Here is an 18,511-nt window from a genome sequence, read left to right as displayed (position 1 = left end):
TTTGTCTCTAGGGGCCACCGTAGGATTGAACCCATGACCTTGGCGTTATTAGCACCACGCTCTGACCAGCTGAGCTAACCGGCCTACAACATGTGAGTAACCGATCCTTTTGTTGACTAATATACCAAAAAAGAGGGTGGAAGAACTGTTAAGAACACAAGAGAAATGTGTGTTTACAAGAAATTACTTCAAGCTGTACCAATGAAAGCCAACTCTTGGAAGCTCCTACTGATCAGAAGCCACCTATGCAGTTCAGCTGATGAACAATGTGGCTGGAGAAACTAACAAAGTCATACTTTAGTAGACTAAAATATGAAAACAGTCGAAAGCACTGTGTTTCCTAATGAAAATGAAAATGCTTCAAGCGGCATGGCTGTTTTTTGAACAAATTCCAAAACATGCCTTCAACGAGGAGTGAAACAGAGCACACTGGATCTTTTCCAGGTGGAGTTTCACCAACAGCATGCTTCCAAGTCGTGATTTTTTCACCCGTGTCGCTTGAGGTCATGGAATGTTATTGACTTTCTATGGTTGCTTCTAAGCCAAGATGACGCGAGCCTGGCACTGATAAGGCCAAGTTCATGGTTCAGTCCCCAACCTGGCCATTCGAGCCTCATTTGAGAACTCGTAGAGTCTTTGTTGAAGGACATGAAATTGACAACAGCGTAGCAATTTTGGATGACATAAAGGATGCAAGGTCGGCCTGCTGCGAACAAACATGAAACGCATGCCTGCTCCTCAAGCACTCACAACCAACCACGAAGGGACTCGAACCCTCAATCCTCTGATCCGAAGTCAGACGCCTTGTCCATTAGGCCACGCGGTTTGGCAGAAGTTCCCACTTTTCATGAACACTTGTTTGAGTCTGTTTGAGCCAACTGCTGGTGTTGGGTTGGTCACGTGGCTGGTGGATATTGCTTGATTGTTGCTTGAAATAATTGATTGTTGCTTGAAATAAGTGCATGCCACAGCATTTCTCCCATGTATCATGCTCTTAAAAACGTAGTCCTACCTGCCACATGCACAGTGGATCCACCCACTAAGCCAGAGTATCATCTGCCAATGGAGGTCATAAAGCTTACGTGGCCCGATCTGTCACATTGGAAGTTGGCAGAGGTTTTTTTCTTGGATCCCACCAAACAAAAACCACAATCTACCATGAGACAGCACCTTGGCCTATTGCTGAAACGGCCAGTATGGGGATTGAACCCATGACTTTGGCGCTCTGACCAGCTGAGCTAACCGGCCTGCAACTTGTGCCTAAACCGACCCCTTTTTTTGTCTAATATACCAAAAAAGAGTGTGGAAGAACTGTTAAGAACACCAGAGAAATGTGTGTTTACAAGAAATTACTTCAACATAGTGGGAAAAAAAAGTATTCTGTTGACTTACAAAAAACGCTTTAAGAAGAAATTTGCCACAAAACAATACATGGTGTGCGTCTTCTAATGTTAGGGTCGATAGGTGTGATATAAAGCAGCAGTTTTTGATGCAGTATGCTGTGTCAGACTTTGGAAATGAGTGATTTATCCAGAAAGTAGCTGGAAAAGTGATTTGGGGATTGTAGCTAAGCATGTAATGTATTCATTAGCGTGTCATGTGTCAGTGAATTTTGTGTTTTGCTTTCATTTGTAGTTGCGTACATTACTCACTTGGAAGTTGGCAGAGGTTTTTTTCTTGGATCCCACCAAATAAAATCCACGGTCTGTCATGACACAGCAGCTTGGATGGCTGGTGGAAAGGCCAGTATGGGGATTGAACTAGGGATGCAATGATACCAATTTTTTCAAACCGATACGTCACCGATACTTGGATCTGAGTACTTGCCGATACTGAGTACAAAAACCGATACTTCTACCACACACACACAAATGCAATGAATTGGAAGAGAGGTTTTATTTTATTCTCTGCTGATAATAAATACTATCTTAATAAAAATGACCACAAAAAAATTTCAAGTGAAAAATAAGCACTTCTCTTAAATTATTGCAGAGTCTCCACATTGTAATTTAACAAAATATCACTGAACTATTGGCACTGTCTCGAGCTTTCAGAATAATAAATAAACACTTCTGTTTGGAATAAAATAAATACAAATTAGGTTTGAGAATAAAATAAACTTTTAAATTATTGCAGAGTGTCCATATAATAAACAAACAAACAAAATAACGAAAGTATTTGGCATTGACGAACGAACTCCCCATCTGCCCGTGGATCATCAGTCCACTGTGCCGTTAAACCAAGGACTGACATCGCACACACTGCTTGTCTTTACCTCTTTAGAAAGTTTTGGCACCATTATCTCCCTGATGTGTGGGCGGCTGGGAATTTTATATTGCAGCTCGAGTATGCTGAGAAGACGGTGCAATCCTATGTTTTCCACGACCGGCATTGGCTGGTCACCCAGAGCAATAAAATGAGTCAGAGCCTCTGTTATTTTAACTGCTCGTGGATTTTCTCTTGACATTTTTCATCGCGTTTCCAAAACCCGAGTTAAAGTTGGCTGTTCCGGTCCACACTGCTGACATTTTGTTTAGCCTAGCTACAGCAGCCTCCAGTTTCTCTTTTTTTATCTGGAGCCGCCAGTCTCACTCGTCTAACCCTGTGCCTGTCTAGCGCGGGATGTCCCCCTAGTGGCCAATCTAAAAAATTACAACAAAAATGACAATCCACCCTCTGATTAATGAAATAAGTTAGTAGCGGTTCGTGGTATCGATTAACTTTTACGAGTTAACCGATACCACATTTTACAGTATCGCTCCCGATACCAGTATAGGTGCATCCCTAGATTGAACCCATGACCTTGGCGTTATTAGTACCACGCTCTGACCAGCTGAGCTAACTGGCCTACAACATGTGTGTGAACTGATCCTTTTGTTGACTAATATACCAAAAAGAGGGTGGAAGAACTGTTAAGAACACAAGAGAAATTTGTGTTTACAAGAAATTACTTCAAGCTGTACCAATAAAAGCCAACTCTTGGAAGCTCCTACTGATCAGAAGCCACCTATGCAGTTCAGCTGATGAACAATGTCGCTGGAGAAACTAACAAAGTCATACTTTAGTAGACTAAAATATGAAAACAGTCGAAAGCACTGTGTTTCCTAATGAAAATGCTTCAAGTATAGCGGCATGGCTGTTTTTTGAACAAAGTCCAACACATGCCTTCAATGGGGAGTGAAACAGAGCGCACTGGATCTTTTCCAGGTGGAGTTCCACCAACAGCATGCTTCCAAGTCGTGATTTTTTCACCTGTGTCGCTTGAGGTCATGGCATGTTATTGACTTTCTATGGTTGCTTCTAAGCCAAGATGACTCGAGCCTGGCACTGATAAGGCCAAGTTCATGGCTTCAGTCCCCAACCTGGCCATTCGAGCCTCGTTTGAGAACTCGTAGAGTCTCTGTTGAAGAACATGAAATTGACAACAGCGTAGCAATTTTGGATGACATAAAGGATGCGAGGACGGCCTGCTGCGAACAAACTGGGAACGCATGCCTGCTCCTCAAGCACTCACAACGAACCACGAAGGGACTCGAACCCTCAATCTTCTGATCCGAAGTCACACGCCTTATCCGTTAGGCCACGTGGTTTGGCAGAAGTTCCCACTTTTCATGAACGTTCGTTTGAGTCTGTTTGAGCCAACTGCTGGTGTTGGGTTGGTCACGTGGCTGGTGGATATTGCTTGATTGTTGCTTGAAATAATTGATTGTTGCTTGAAATAAGTGCATGCCACAGCATTTCTCCCATGTATCATGCTCTTAAAAAGGTAGTTCTACCTGCCACATGCACAGTGGATCCACCCACTAAGCCAGAGTATCATCTGCCAATGGAGGTCATAAAGCTTACGTGGCCCGATCTCTCACTGATAAGGCCAAGTTCATGGCTTCCCTAACCTTGCCTTTTGAGCCTCGTTTGAGAACGCGTAGAGCACAGGTGTCGGACTCCGGGCCTCGAGGGCCGGTGTCCTGCAGGTTTCAGATGTGTCCTTGATCCAACACAGCTGATTTAAATGGCTAAATTACCTCCTCAACATGTCTTGAAGTTCTCCAGAGGCCTGGTAATGAACTGATCACTTGATTCAGGTGTGTTGACCCAGGGTGAGATCTAAAACCTGCAGGACACCGGCCCTCAAGGCCTGGAGTTTGACACCCCTGGCGTACAGTCTCTTTTGAAGGACACAGCCAGGGTCTGCAGCCTTAAAGGCTGCATTTCAAGACCGATTACATCACAGCGACGCGATGAAGGCTGTCCCAATTCAAAGGCTGCTCGAAATGCGGCCGTCAAATGCGTCCTTCATTTCCCTGAATTTTAAGGATGGGTCGCTGTAGCTTTTATGGCCCAACATATCCCAGACTTCATAGCGCGGCGGTGGTGTAGATAATTTTTCTGAAAAAAATGGAGCTGCCGAAGAGTAAACTTTCAAAAGCAAGTAATTAATATTATGTCACTTATTTATGCGCAAATGTTTAATAATGAAGAACATTAAAACATTACTGTTGGCCACATGTCGGGAAAGCTATGTGACATTAGTGATGTTTGTACTAACTTGGTTTTAAAGCCTTTACTTCAAAATATACGCCGTTCAATAGTCGGCCTTAATCTTACAAAGAATGTGATGATTTTATGGATAATTAAAGTCAGTCATATATCCACAAACACGACAAGCTGAAAGTCAGTGATGCTGCTCGGTTTGCAGTCCTGAATATCACGGCACAAGCAGGATTCACTGCACTGTTAATGTTAGCTATGTTAAATTGCTGCCTCTGTTCGGTGGTGTCGAGCCAAACGGACTTCAACGTGTGTTCGAACAAGCTGACGGTTCACTCGTTACGCTGAAAGAAAGATGCTTTAATCACAGGAGTCACACATGTGTCCACTGTACCAGCTGGGAACTCTTCTTGTTTAGCACTCGTAATAACACAAACACTAAATCCTCCTTCTTTTGTGCTGTTTTGTAGCAGTGTAAACACCTGAGACTGTCTCGTGTCTGTCTGTCCTGCACTGTCTCTCCGTTTCTTTCTCTCTGATTGTGTAATAAAAGTATGAACATGTATTTATAAATTACACTTGTGTTTGAATCCTGCAGCTTATCACACATTTGATTTCCATGTGTGACAACTGCAAGTGTCCAGAGTGAGGACAGACTGAGGGACCCACTGCTGCACATCATCTGTGAGGCTTTGCACCCCTGATGATCCACCAGGACTCAGCAGTGTGTGAGGAAGAGGAGGAGGAAGAGCCAGCATCAGCTGACAGACGGAGAGAATACACAGACTGTTCCCTGTTTGTGAAGGACTGCTAGAAAAGTTTAGCATAACTATTTGTCTGTCCTGAATCAGTCTTATTAGGTAATGTTCAAATAGTTTTATCATTCCAGTGTTTTCAGTGTGGGAGAAAGTACTCAGGGCCTTCAAGTTACACACTATGAAAGGCAGCAACAAGTTTAATATTCAGAAACCTAAAGTATGTATCAGCAGCAGAATCGACCTAAAAATAAATGTTTGTTCCAGTTCTATGAAGCTGAGTATTTTGGATTAGTAGTACTGCTGTGTTTGTTGCATCATAATGCTGCAATTGTTTATATGCTTTATATATTCTGAGGTAAGTTGATCTATAGTGTTACATCATATTCTATAAGGATGATATGTGTTTGTATACTTTCTGCCCAGTTTGACCCATTTAGCAGAAGTCAGAAAGTTTAAGGCTCTGATATTTATTCTGTATGACTTAAAGCAGTTATGACATGGTATGATTTTCTTAACCAATAAACGAATATTTAATATATCAGTCTTCATTTTATCAGAAACAGTTTTCACAGCTCGTACATTTTCTTTTTACACATATATCAATCAATCAATCAATCAATCTTTATTTATAAAGCACTTTTCATACAAAAAAAAATGTAGCACAAAGTGCTTTACATGGTTAAAAGCAGCCCCCCCCTCCCCCCCACCCCCCACCCCCCCCACACACACACACACACACGTGCACACTTAAAAAGTAAAATTGGACTGGGTACGCATGAGCCAAGTGAGGAAACACTATCATGGGGAGCCGTCTGCACCGGAAGCCGGTCACAGACCGCAGCCTCCAGGCTGGGCACACAGCAGGAGGGAGGCAAAGAAGCCCCCGGTGCAGAGAGCGCCCTCTGAGGAAACACTGGAGATATGACCTAATAAGAGTATATACTGGGTAAAAAGATAAAATAAATAAGAACGGGATACAATATAAATATAAATATAAATAGAGTAAGAAGATTAAAAAATGAATAAGAATAAAATCAATAAATATTAGGTAAAACCTAAATTAACAATAGAATAACAGGATAGAATAAATAAGCGTAAAATAAATAAATGTTAAGTAAAAGCCAAATTAAAAAGGTGGGTCTTGAGCCTGTTCTTAAAAACATGTATGTTCTCTGCGGCCCTGAGCTCCTCTGGCAGGCTGTTCCACAGACGAGGACCATACCACTGAAAAGCTGCCTCTCCGTGAGTATGTGTCCTGACTTTAGGGACAATCAAAAGGCCAGTACCAGAGGACCTCAAGGTCCGCGAGGGTTCATATGGTAAAAGCAGATCTGAGAGATAAGAAGGCCCAAGACCATTAAGACATTTAAAAACCAATAAAAGAACTTTAAAATCGATCCTGAAACACACGGGGAGCCAGTGCAGCGATTCTAAAACCGGTGTAATGTGGGCCCGCCCTCTCGTCTTCGTCAGCACACGAGCTGCAGAGTTTTGTAAAAGTTGTAAAGTTGAAATATTCCTTTTAGGAAGACCAGAGAGCAGGGCATTACAGTAATCAATGCGACTGGTAATAAAAGCATGCATCAACATCTCCGTGTTGGCCCGAGAGAGAATAGGGCAGACTCTGGCTATATTTTTTAGATGATAAAATCCAATTTTGGTTACATGTTTAATATGTGGGATAAAACCAAGCTCAGAGTCAAAAATAACACCCAGGTTTTTCACTTGTAGCGAAGGACATAGTGAAAATGCCTGTAATTTAGACAAGAGTTTCTCTCTCTGAGCCTCAGGACCGACAATTAAAACTTCAGTTTTGTCCTGGTTAAGCTGTAAAAAGTTTTCTGCCATCCAAGATCTTATATCTAAAATACAGTTAAAAAGGGCATCCATTGGTCTGGTGTCATCAGGAGACATGGAAATGTACAGCTGAGTGTCATCAGCGTAACGGTGGAAGTTCACTCCATGCCTCCTGATGACACCGCCGAGAGGGAGCATATACAAATTAAAAAGTACAGGGCCTAAAACTGACCCTTGAGGCACACCACATGTCATTTTATGGATCTTAGAGGAGCATGTATCCATACTCACCATAAAAGTTCTGTCTGAGAGATAGGAAGTGAACCAGTTGTGTACAGCACCAGAGAGGCCCACCATGTGTTTCAGTCTGTTTAAGAGAATAGCGTGGTCTACTGTATCAAAGGCTGCGCTTAGATCCAGTAGCACCAGGACTGAGAGCTTTTGGGAGTCCCAGTTACATCTAAGATCATTTAAAACCTTTAGGAGAGCAGTCTCTGTGCTGTGGTTCACCCTAAATCCAGACTGGAATATCTCCAGGATCTGTCTATCACTCAAAAAGTCATTAATCTGAGTAAAAACAAGTTTTTCTAAAATTTTACTTAAAAATGGTAAGTTGGATACAGGTCTGTAGTTATTAAAATCATTACAATCCAAATTGCTCTTCTTCAGAAGGGGCCTCACCACCGCCGTTTTAAAGGCAGCAGGGAAGACACCCAACTGAAGAGAGCAATTCATCATGTATAAAAGCTCAGCTTCAAAAGATCCATAAAGTGTTTTAAAGAGTGAAGAAGGGATTGGATCTAAAAGACATGTGGTGGGTCTCACTGTGGAGAAAACTTTCTTAAGGTTCTCAGCATTAACCAGGACAAAGCTGTCCAGTGTCTCCTCAGGTACAATCGAGTCCTCAGATGTGTTTAAAATCATATCGTGAGAAGATAAAATATCAGATCTGATGGCGCTGATTTTTCCCCTGAAGTGGTCTGCAAACTGCTCACAGAGCGAGTCTGTGGGGGTTCTGTGGGAGCTGTTAAAATCAGGGTTAAATAAATGATCTATGGTGGAAAAGAGGACCTTGGGATTATTTTTGTTATTACTGATTATTTTGGCAAAGTATGAATTTCTTGAATTCCTTAATGTATTATTGTACATTTTAAGTTGCTCGCAAAATATTTCATGGTTGATTGTATTTTTATTTTTCCTCCATCTCCTTTCTGCTGCCCTGCAATTTCTTGTGAATTTTTTGACTTCTTCGTTTCTCCAGGGTGATGCATGTTTTACGTTAATCTTTTTGGTGGTAAGTGGAGCAACGGAGTCAAGGCTTTTCTTCAGTTTGCTGTTAAAATGACTAAAAATAAAATCACAGGGTGCAGGTAAAATCACAGAGGGGCATTCGTCTAAAACCCTGGTAAAATTTGCAGCCACTTCAGAGGTTAGATAGCGCCTCCTCACAGTTCGCACTGAGGTCTCCCGCTGAATAAAACCGGTGATGTTAAAAAACACGCAGTAGTGGTCAGAGACAGCCAAGTCAACAACAGAGGACACACTGGCGGACAGCCCATGGGTGATGACCAGGTCCAGGGTGTGTCCTCTGTTGTGAGTCGGCTGCGTGACGTGCTGGGTAAAATCCAAACAGTGAAGAATGTTTAAGAATTCTTTTGATGCAGGGTCAGAAGGATTATCTATGTGCAGGTTAAAATCACCGGTTAAAATTATCATATTATATTTTGAATATATGTTTGTTAAAAATTCTGAGAATTCCTTGATAAAAGCAGCGCTGTCTTTAGGTGGTCTATAAATTGTGACAGATAAAACTGGAGGGCTGCTGAAAACAATAGCATGGAATTCGAAAGTGGTAAAATGATCAAATAAAATGTGTTTGGTGGTGAGTGTGTTGTTGGCTAAAGATGCAGTCCCACCACCTCTCTTACCACTTCTAATAGAAAAAGAGAAATTAAAATTTGGTGGGGAGGCCTCAGTGAGAACAACTGGTGCATCCGAACCCAGCCATGTTTCAGTTAAAAATAAACAGTCAAGTTTATTATCTAAAATTAAATCATTAATAATAAAAGACTTATTCAACAGAGAGCGGACATTTAAAAGTGCCATACTGATTGAGACCGGTGGATTTTTGACAACAGAGTTGAATGGATGTTGACATTTTTGAAGAGGCCGGAGGTTATTAATGTTTTTGGAGTTACTGGATTTATGATAATTCTGTTGCTCTCTGTTTGTGATTATAACAGGTATTGTGTTGACTGTGGAAGAGAAAGGTCCGAGTCCAGAGTTTTGTGTATTACTGTTAAAAGTGGAACAAATATAGGAGCTGGGACCAGGGGAACATCAGTCAGTGACAGACAGATCAGCAGGTAATGTCGGTTTGGGGTAGTGACAGGGCGGTGTGCGGGAGTGCTGTACGCCAAATGCCAAATTGGCGGACAGCAAACGGCGTCCCCAGGCGTTGAGGTGAAGCCCGTCTGCTCCAAAAAGATGCCTCCTCTCCCAGAAGGCATCAAAATTGTTAATAAAACCCACGCCATGGGAGACACAGGCGGAGGAAAGCCAGGTGTTAAGGCTGAGCAGCCGGCTGAAACAGCCTATCCCTCTGCCACAGGTGGGGGTGGGCCCGGAGATAAAAGCACTCACCTGCAACTGACCAAGGAGGCTGAAGAGTTGGAGGAAGTCCAGCTTCAGCAGCTCAGATTGCTGTTTGGGGATGTCATTGGTGCCGATATGGATGATGAGCCGGTTGGCCTGTGGGTGGGATGCCAGAATGTTGGGAATTCTGTCCACTATGTCGGCAACGGTGGCTCCCGGGAACGACAGCGTGAGCGTCCCCCTCATCCGCACGTTCCTGACGATGGAATCCCCGAGGACCAGCCCCGAGGACCAGCGTGGAGAGAGGAGGTGCCGATGGCACCTCCTCTCCTTATTCTCCTTATTTTGCAATTCGAGCTCAACACTGCCCCTAGCGTCCTGGAGCACTTCCGTTGTGTTTTGGAGTTTGCATGTGTTTTGAATTTTGTAAGTGTTTTGGAGTTTGTAAGTGTTTTGGAGTTTGTACATGCTTTGTCTCTAGGGGCCACCGTACTACACCTCGTGAAAGACCTACCTGTTGACCACTGGGGGACCACTTCCACGTCGAGGAAACCAAAAGAAAAGAAGTCATCGTGTTGGGAGACGTGACTGGATGGAGACACCTGAAAGCAGTGACTGTGAAAACTCTGAAACAGCCAGAGTACAGTACTGACTTAGAGTATCACCACAAGCTCAGCATCAAACATTTTCATTTCTTTGGCTCTCGGAGGAGGCGGATGCACTTTTTCTCCTCTCCCTTGTCTTCCCTGCTAGTTCTTATGTCCTTGTCTAGTCTCGTGTCTTTTTTGGATTACTTTCCCTGGAACACTCTCTCACAGTCTGTGTCTAAAACCTAAAAGAGAATTATGGATTTGATCAACTGGTCTCTGAATGCTATTGACACCCTTTAACGAGAAGTCTGGGCTCGGGAGAACCCGAGTGCCCTGGAGGTACTTTCCCTGCCGGATACACGATGGATGGGTGGCAGAGGATCGTGTGCCTGGCGGGACTGTCGATCGAGGACGCTGAAGATATCTACCTATTCGGAACCATGATAACAGGTTTCTTGGTGATCGGAGCTGGCTTGGCCCTGGCTTATCGGAGAATTAAGAGAGCGGAACCGGCTGTTCAAACCCCCACGAGGCTGCCCGCTGGGATTGGAACGACAGGTACGACTTCTCAGAAAGGGCTCACTGAAGGCAGCATGGTTAAGAGCTTGGAGGAGCTTACGACTGCAGTGAATGCTCAGAATAACACCTCTGAGCGTATGTATGTTGGATTACATCAGGAAAGAATCAACTCAGAACAACATCTCTGGGCGGAAGCTGGATTACATCTCGGATCAGTTGGCTGCGGTTGTGAGGTCTCAGAATCTGCTATGTGAGCAAAACAGTGACAAGACCACAGAATCGATGGCTAATAACATCATGGAGAAACTCGCAGCTATTAACGGGAGATTGAGAGACCAGTGTCGGAGTGTTAAAAACAGCTTGAAATTCTCATGAGTTGTTTGCAAAAGAAAAGCATCATAATGCGGCTACCCCTTCGGCGCCAGCTGTGGGCTCAAGGCTGGAGCCGAACAAAAACTCCCTGATAACGACTGTGTTGAGTCTGTTCCTTCCCATTCCCTACAAGGCCACCTGGGTTGGCTGGAAAACTGTTTACTTAGCCTGGTGGGGCGAAGGACACTGTCTCAGCTGAACTCTGGACACGCACACACATACATACTTATAAGCACTCACTGACGCATCACCCTCCCTATCCAACGCCACCTCCAACGCTTACCTCCCCCATGATGTGGACATCGGGTCAGCTGGAGGCGCAGTCGAAGATTGCAGCGGTCCCAGATCAGATGTACACACTGGAACACTTTCACATGTTGCCTAGGGGACTAGCGACACTTTTAAGGCAAGTGATTACTTGCCAGGTAGCTGCAAAACTGTGACGCAATCTGCTGTAGTGGTATTAAAGTCCTGCCAGTTTACAGCGGCTGATTTGGTCCCTAAAATTCAGAGAGTAATTATTCATGGTAAGGAATTCATGTGGACACTGAGCGCGTGGACACTAAGCCTGTGGGCAGGCAAGGACATTTAAACAGTGAGGCTGATGACCTACCATTTCTTCGTGTGACTGCTTCTGGTCTAAAAGGGACTCCAATACCAAAATCGATGAATTTGACTGGATGAAGATGCTGGATGAACAGGCGATAGAAATGCTGGATGATCAGGCGATGTGTCAAACACAATGTTTTCTGGCTTAATGTCTCGATGGTAGACACCCTTGGATTGCATTTCAGCGGCTGCATGTACCAGCTGTCTCATTATGACCAGACAGACAAATGAAAAAATACGTTCAAATAATCAGATTTGCATTATCCATTAAAGTTTGCCACATATGTTATCTTGCCACTCGCTGACCTTAACCTCCCTCTCGTGCACAAAGGTTCTTCTGTTTGCCAGGTAGGCTTCCAAGTCTATGTTTTTTTGGCCTTTCAAAGACCATAATGAGTTCGTCTTCCAAGTCATACCAGTCGTTTTAAGCGGGCGTCACATTGCTGCTCGTAGCCTCTGGTCCTGACCCCACTATTATTAGCAATGCCACCTTCTTGGGAATCTCGGTCATTTTACCATTAAGAAGCTTGAGAAAGAGAACATCAAGGTCAGTGTTCAAGCATTAGGCTGTTTGAGGAACACGCTGGGGGAAAAAAACAGAAAAAGACAAACATTTCTTACCACTGGTAGGTAGCTGACTAAAAACTGAGCAACATGCTTAATCACCACCTGCATTACAGAGAAAATGTGTTTTAGAAAAAGAGAACAGGAGGAACTAGAAGAATTGTAAAGTGCACACATAAGAAGCCATACTGGGAAATTGTCTTCTCTGCGTTTTCCAAAGAAGACAGTCCCAAAGCCTCCTTCACCCAGCTTATCCTGCTCTTCGTATTTTTCTTCAAAGTCCTCAACAGAGAGACAAAACAAATTGAATTTAACAGGTAAAGGAGACTTTACTCACCTAGATATTTACGCACACCCACAGCACGTGGTGTGGTAAAGGTCGGCCAAGATTTTGACCACATGTCAGAAACTGGATCAAAATTGGACTAAACTCACTTGAACTCTGACTTTGTCTGCACTTAGAACTATCACAAGACATTAAAACAAAACATCGGGCATTGATGACATCACAGGAATCTAACATTCTAATCTATGCAAACTGTCTCCAAGGCTACATAATATCAAATTAAATCATAGCAAAGGAGTAAAAAGCAGGATCAGTCTTAGGGTGTATGTTACATGTTTGCCAGTTTGGATGAGTGAGTGCAATACTTCATCGGCCTGTGTTGTAGCAACCTGTTGAACCTGCTGAGAAACTTTTCTTTGTCCACTCTGCCCCAAACTTCACATGCTCCATAAAAGTCGAGGCCTAGAGACCTCTGCATAGTTATTAGCATTAGGTTATCAGTATCATCTGATATATATGACATTTACAGTACAGTACTCACACATGACATAGGAGGAATAAATATGAACTCTTTGACATAAATTTGATCATATGAACTTGGATATTTTTAAAAATATGAAACTTTTTCCTTCCGTCATACTTCAGAAATATAATATATTAAGTTTTGAACATTTTAAAACATTTAAGTTTGCTCGTTGTATTTATAAGATCCTACATGGACGTGGTCCACAATCATTGGTCAGTCATGTTAAAATCCATTATCAGTGGAAAACAAACCTGATCCTCTACTAGAGGCCATTGTGCAATACCTTTTAGACATAACACTCAGCAAACAGTTATTATTAGTTAAAGTCAGTGAGATTTGGAGTGATACATGACACATGACGGAATAAGACACGCAGACTTAGCATGACGAACCGACGAGGAACACGTACACTGTAAATACATACAGAGGGAAAAGAGGACTAGAGATGAGACATGGACATAACTAAGCACAAACAGAACATGATGGCTGGGGGGAAAACACACGTGACTGAAGGAATGGGTCACAAGGGCAAAACATGTAAACGAGAGGAGGAGACGGGAGAAAAAGACATTACTGAAATACATGAAGGGCCAGGGCTGGGGCAGCCAACCAGTCACAGACAAACAGCCACATTTTTTACTGTGTCACCGCAAAGAGCCACATCATACACCTGGGCACACATGAACATCACCCATCCCTTCCTCTGTCCTGCGTTCAGTTTAGGGTATCAAACTCAGGACCCTAACCCCATCAGGCCGGGGTCTTTGTGTGGAGTCTGCATGTTCTCTCCAGCTTCCTCCCACAGTCTAAAGACATGCAGTCAGTGGGGGTCTTCTCGCCCCGTTCACATTCACACAGAGATGCATTGAAGATCACCTTGTGGTTAGTGCCTTCTATTCGATGTACAGACTGAATAATAACACCTTCTAATTAGTTCTGTCTCCTATTGGTGCTCTTCTACGAGTAATCAGTGCTTGATGGCTTACTAAGCTTAACGTTTTTCACAACATTGATAACAAACACACACAAAACAACAACAACATATATTATCTAAAAGAAACTTGATTGGACCACATTTTGATGTTCATCCTACATGTTTATTGAGATTGTCTAATGTCTGCGACGGTATCTTCTCCCACGTCTGTGTACACCCGAGGCCTTGTGGGCTCTCCTGCGTCTGCGAGCGGGGCGAGAAGACCTCGCACGTTTGCGTCTATACCTGCGTTGTGGCATCGTCCAAAATGGCGGTACCTGCTCCACGTCACGGGTTCTATTTATGGACTCACCTGGCAACTTTAGTGATGTCACTGCTGATGTTGTCACTGTTGGTGTGACCTCATGACTCATTCATGCCATCTGAACTGTGGTGTAATTATGAGGTCACAGGGGGACGTGAATTTATTCACAAAGTTGAAAGAGAGTTTGGGTCATAACTCAAAGACACAATGATGCAGTCAAATCATTGGAATTAAATATCTGTAAATTACACGATTTAGAGGGGTCTGACATCACATCCAGTCTCTCTGTTGTGATGTCAAATATCAACGCCCAAACCCCACGACCGACAAATAACACAGAACACGCAGCCAGTGACGCACCAAACACACACCACGTTTAGTGACCAATAAATCAAGCGCCACAGGTTGTGTAAATGACAGCTCAGGGATGTGTAATGATGTTGATTTTTTCTGTTCTTGTTCCTTTTTACCAAGCCGAGTTTGTTGGTCCTTGTTTCCCTCTCCTGCTGAGTTCCTCCTGACGGAGTTCATAAGCCAGTCAAAGATCTGCACGTCACAATGGACTGAGATGTCGACTTCCTCCCACCAAAAGAAAGAAAAAAGTAAAGTCGTCATGCAGCAGGAGAACAAAAAGTCATACTACAGCTACTGCACCCCTCTAATTTATTAGATTCTTTCAATCATGTGTTTCATAGGGGCCTCGGAGCACTTCTGCACACTAAATGAGCTGTGCTGGAACTTACACCATCACGTAACCCATAAAGGAAATCTCTTATTCATAAAAAGAAAAAAAATGTTTGCTTTGATTACTCCTTGAGAAACTGAATGTCACGGTCCTGGGTCGCTGGCTCAGTGTTTTCTGTTTCGTTTTATTAATCTTTGATTTCTTGATGTGTGATGTTACTTCTTAGGTTTTGGGTCTGTGTCCCCGCTGTTCTGTGTTGGTACTGTGCCTCTACATAAATAGCATCATAATTTCATATTTTGTCAGCACTTCCTAGCAGTATGTAACTACACAATAAATGTCAGGGTTTGCGTGTTGAGATATGAATGGAGGACCCAAGATGCAGGCACTGCTGATGTGAGTGAGCTTTATTTATGGAGAGTGACATACAAACAAAGGCGAGGGAGATGAGAAACAAAACTAGGAAAACCTAAACTGGAAAAGCTGAGATCCAAATAAGAAACCTGGACACGAGGGAATGGAGTTAAAACACGAAGGATGACAAGCAGGAAAAACAGCATGGAGGAACACAGACGGACCAGTAACGCACACAAGAGGACGAATGCTATAAATTAGTGATGGCCCGCTTGAAGCTGACGCTCCAGCGCGTGTGTCAAAAACACCAACACACCGCTTCAGAAGCACTCTGTCGATGCTCGATTCGTTTGGCCACAGTCACGTGATCAGTGACGTCCAATTGTGAATTGTGAATTCCACTCTGCAGAGTGGGCAATCATAATGAAGCAGTTCAGTTTTTTTGTAGATTCAAGCTGCTCTTCATATTTTTGACCACCAGATGTCACCACAGAGGACTGTGTTAAAAAGCTTCCAGTAATGAATCGTTTTTCAACACAAGCTTCAGAAAGCTTTGTTTGGCCATCACTACTATAAATACACACAGAGGGAAACGAGGAAACTGCACACAGGAGGGGGACACAGCTGAGCCTAATGAATCTGACGAGACGGGTCATTCATGTACTGTACATGATGCGGGTAGATGCTGTATGGGCTGCAGGAGAGACACAGATTTGTGCAGCTGAGGTTGTTTGGGGTGCCTGCGTGTTCGCCTGCTGGGCCTGAGCGAGCCTCTCCACATCTGTGGCCCGGCGGTCTCTTCTCTTGCTGAGGATCTTAACATAGTTTGCTGGGACGAGCCGGTGGTCTCACCGTCCACGCTGGCCAGGAGCCAGCCACACACACGGGGCTGTAGCTCTAAACACGAGGGAGATAGTTGTAAACATGGGGCACGCTCACACAAAAGAAGAGCCCTCATCTGTTATTTCTAAGATAAGGAAAACAAAAATAGAAGGTTTTGGGTCAAAGCACTCAGAATCAAATGTCCCGCAGCCAGTAAAAAGCTCATCACCTTTAGGAGCGAGGTTGAGCATCTCTCCAGCTTGCATAGAAAGCTCCTCCTGAGAAGCAGCTGTAAAGTCATATTCTCCTCTGGCCACCACGTGGTCGTCCTCCTCGCTCGTCCAGTTAGTGTCTAAACCAAGCAAGGAAACTGAATGAAAGACATTCATCATTTTAACTGGTCTTAACCAAAAACAAGTCCTTCTGCTTTTCCTTACACTTGTAAAGTAACTAATGGCATATGGAGCTATGGTACCCAATTTATTTGCCACTGAGTTACACAAAGGCACATATGATGTCATACAAGCAGACTCATCTTTACACGTGTACTGCAGCCCTGAACATTACCAGCTTCAGATTCTATTATCAAACTTTGCAACAGCAGCCTTAATTACTTTGAACTCAAAACAATTAGCACCTGCAGCCACTGTCCTGTGTTGAGTACACCTCTCAAAACAACTAAATGTACTCATATGAATATGTGAGTGCTTGCTGTTCCATCTCTTCAGCCTGCTGCACAAATCTGCTGGGGGGACGTCCTCAAGGTGAGGTGTGTGTCTGTATCCTCCCAGGCTGTAGCCGCCACCGTAGCTGTAGCTGTAAGGCCTGTAGCCACCACAGATGGAGCTCGCATAGGGGCTGTAAGAGGGGAGAAGGAGCTGTTGGATGGACAGTAGGACTGCTGGACCTTATGAGGGGGCACCAGGGGCGCCATCCTGGGCAGGACAGAAGGGCTAGCAGCGGTAGAGGAGCCTGTAGCTAATCCTAAATCTGTATTTCTGTTTGGTGACAACATAAAGATAGAATATCAGTGAAATCCACCCATAATTCATTGCAACATTAATTGAGCAAAGCATTAGTTCAGAAACGTCATGGAGTCAAGCTAAACCACAAACTGAATGAACAGCTCATAGAGTGGCTCTCTTCCACAGCGTGTCCTTTGTCCTTTCTCCCTCCCCTCAACCCCAACCAGTCCTCAGAGGCTGCCCCTCCCTATACCTGCTTCTACTGGAAGTTTCTTCCAGTTAAAATGGTGTTTTTCCTTCCCACAGTCACCAAGTGCTCGCTCAAAAGGGCTTGTTTTGATCATTTTGTTTTCTCTGTATTACAATAGGGCCTCCACCTTGCAGTATAAAGTGTCTTGAGGTGACTGTTGTTGTGATTAACGCTATATAAATAAACTGAAATTGAATTGAGTCAACTTTTCCTCCTGCCTCATCTCCAGCTCTGCTACTCTTCATCTGTACAGACTGTGGAAACACACAATAGATTCACCATCAACCAGCAGCTCGCGGCAACTTTTAGCATGGGATGTTTTCTCACATGAGCTGACGTTATGAACCAGTCAACACACCTTAAATATCCTTAAATATCATTATCACAGCTCTGATTGTTCAGCTTCTCCAATCTGATGACCATATTCTCTTAACCTTAAAAAGATATGTTGATATGTCCAAAAAAGATAAAGATGTGTCAGATTTAATTCCATTTCCTCACTTAAAGTGGAAAAAAGTGTCAGGGTGGGAGGACTGATTGAACTGTGATTGTGGAATTTGCCTCACACAGGTGCGTTCACTGTTGCTTGTTTGAGAATACTGCTGTATATATACAAATGCTGACTGCATAAACAAACTGTTGTAAATATATTTTTAGAATTATCTGAATATATTAAGAAAAAGACAATAAAAAACAATGACTTGCAGCATCAAGCGGAGGACTTTAATCTTCTCTTGTTTACGAGTTTGGGGACAGGTGAGCAGAGGACTGACAGATGAAAAACACGAGCTTTCTCTAAGGGTGTTGCCTCTCCCTTAAAGACAGGCTGAGGAGTTCAGTTACTCAAAAGGGGCTCAGAGTAGAGCTGATATTCCTACACGTTGAAGAGAGGCTGATGAGAAAAGGAGAAAGAGGCCCAGGGCAGACCTAGGACACTCTGGAGAGGCTATATCTCTCAGCTGGCCTGAGGATGTCTTGGTGTTATCCCAGAAGAAGTGGAGGAGGTGGCTGGGGAGAGGGAGATGTGGGCTTCTCTGCTTAGGCTGCTGCCCGGGTAAACCAGTCCTTGATAAGCAGAAGAAAATGGATGGAT

The 18,511-nt window shown here is 43.6% G+C and overlaps 1 non-coding gene across 1 annotated transcript; it reads right to left on the bottom strand.

Annotated features, from left to right (window-relative positions):
• Positions 1-753: 753 nt before the first annotated feature.
• On the bottom strand, positions 754-826 carry trnar-ucg (transfer RNA arginine (anticodon UCG)). Its single transcript has one exon. It is a non-coding gene; the product is annotated as a tRNA-Arg (tRNA).
• Positions 827-18,511: the final 17,685 nt, after the last annotated feature.

This window comes from Neolamprologus multifasciatus, unplaced genomic scaffold (assembly GCF_963576455.1).
Source record: "Neolamprologus multifasciatus unplaced genomic scaffold, fNeoMul1.2 chr13_unloc_4, whole genome shotgun sequence".
NCBI lineage: Eukaryota > Metazoa > Chordata > Actinopteri > Cichliformes > Cichlidae > Neolamprologus > Neolamprologus multifasciatus.
Note: the sequence above shows the minus strand (reverse complement) of the source record. Positions and strands in the feature narration are given on the sequence as shown.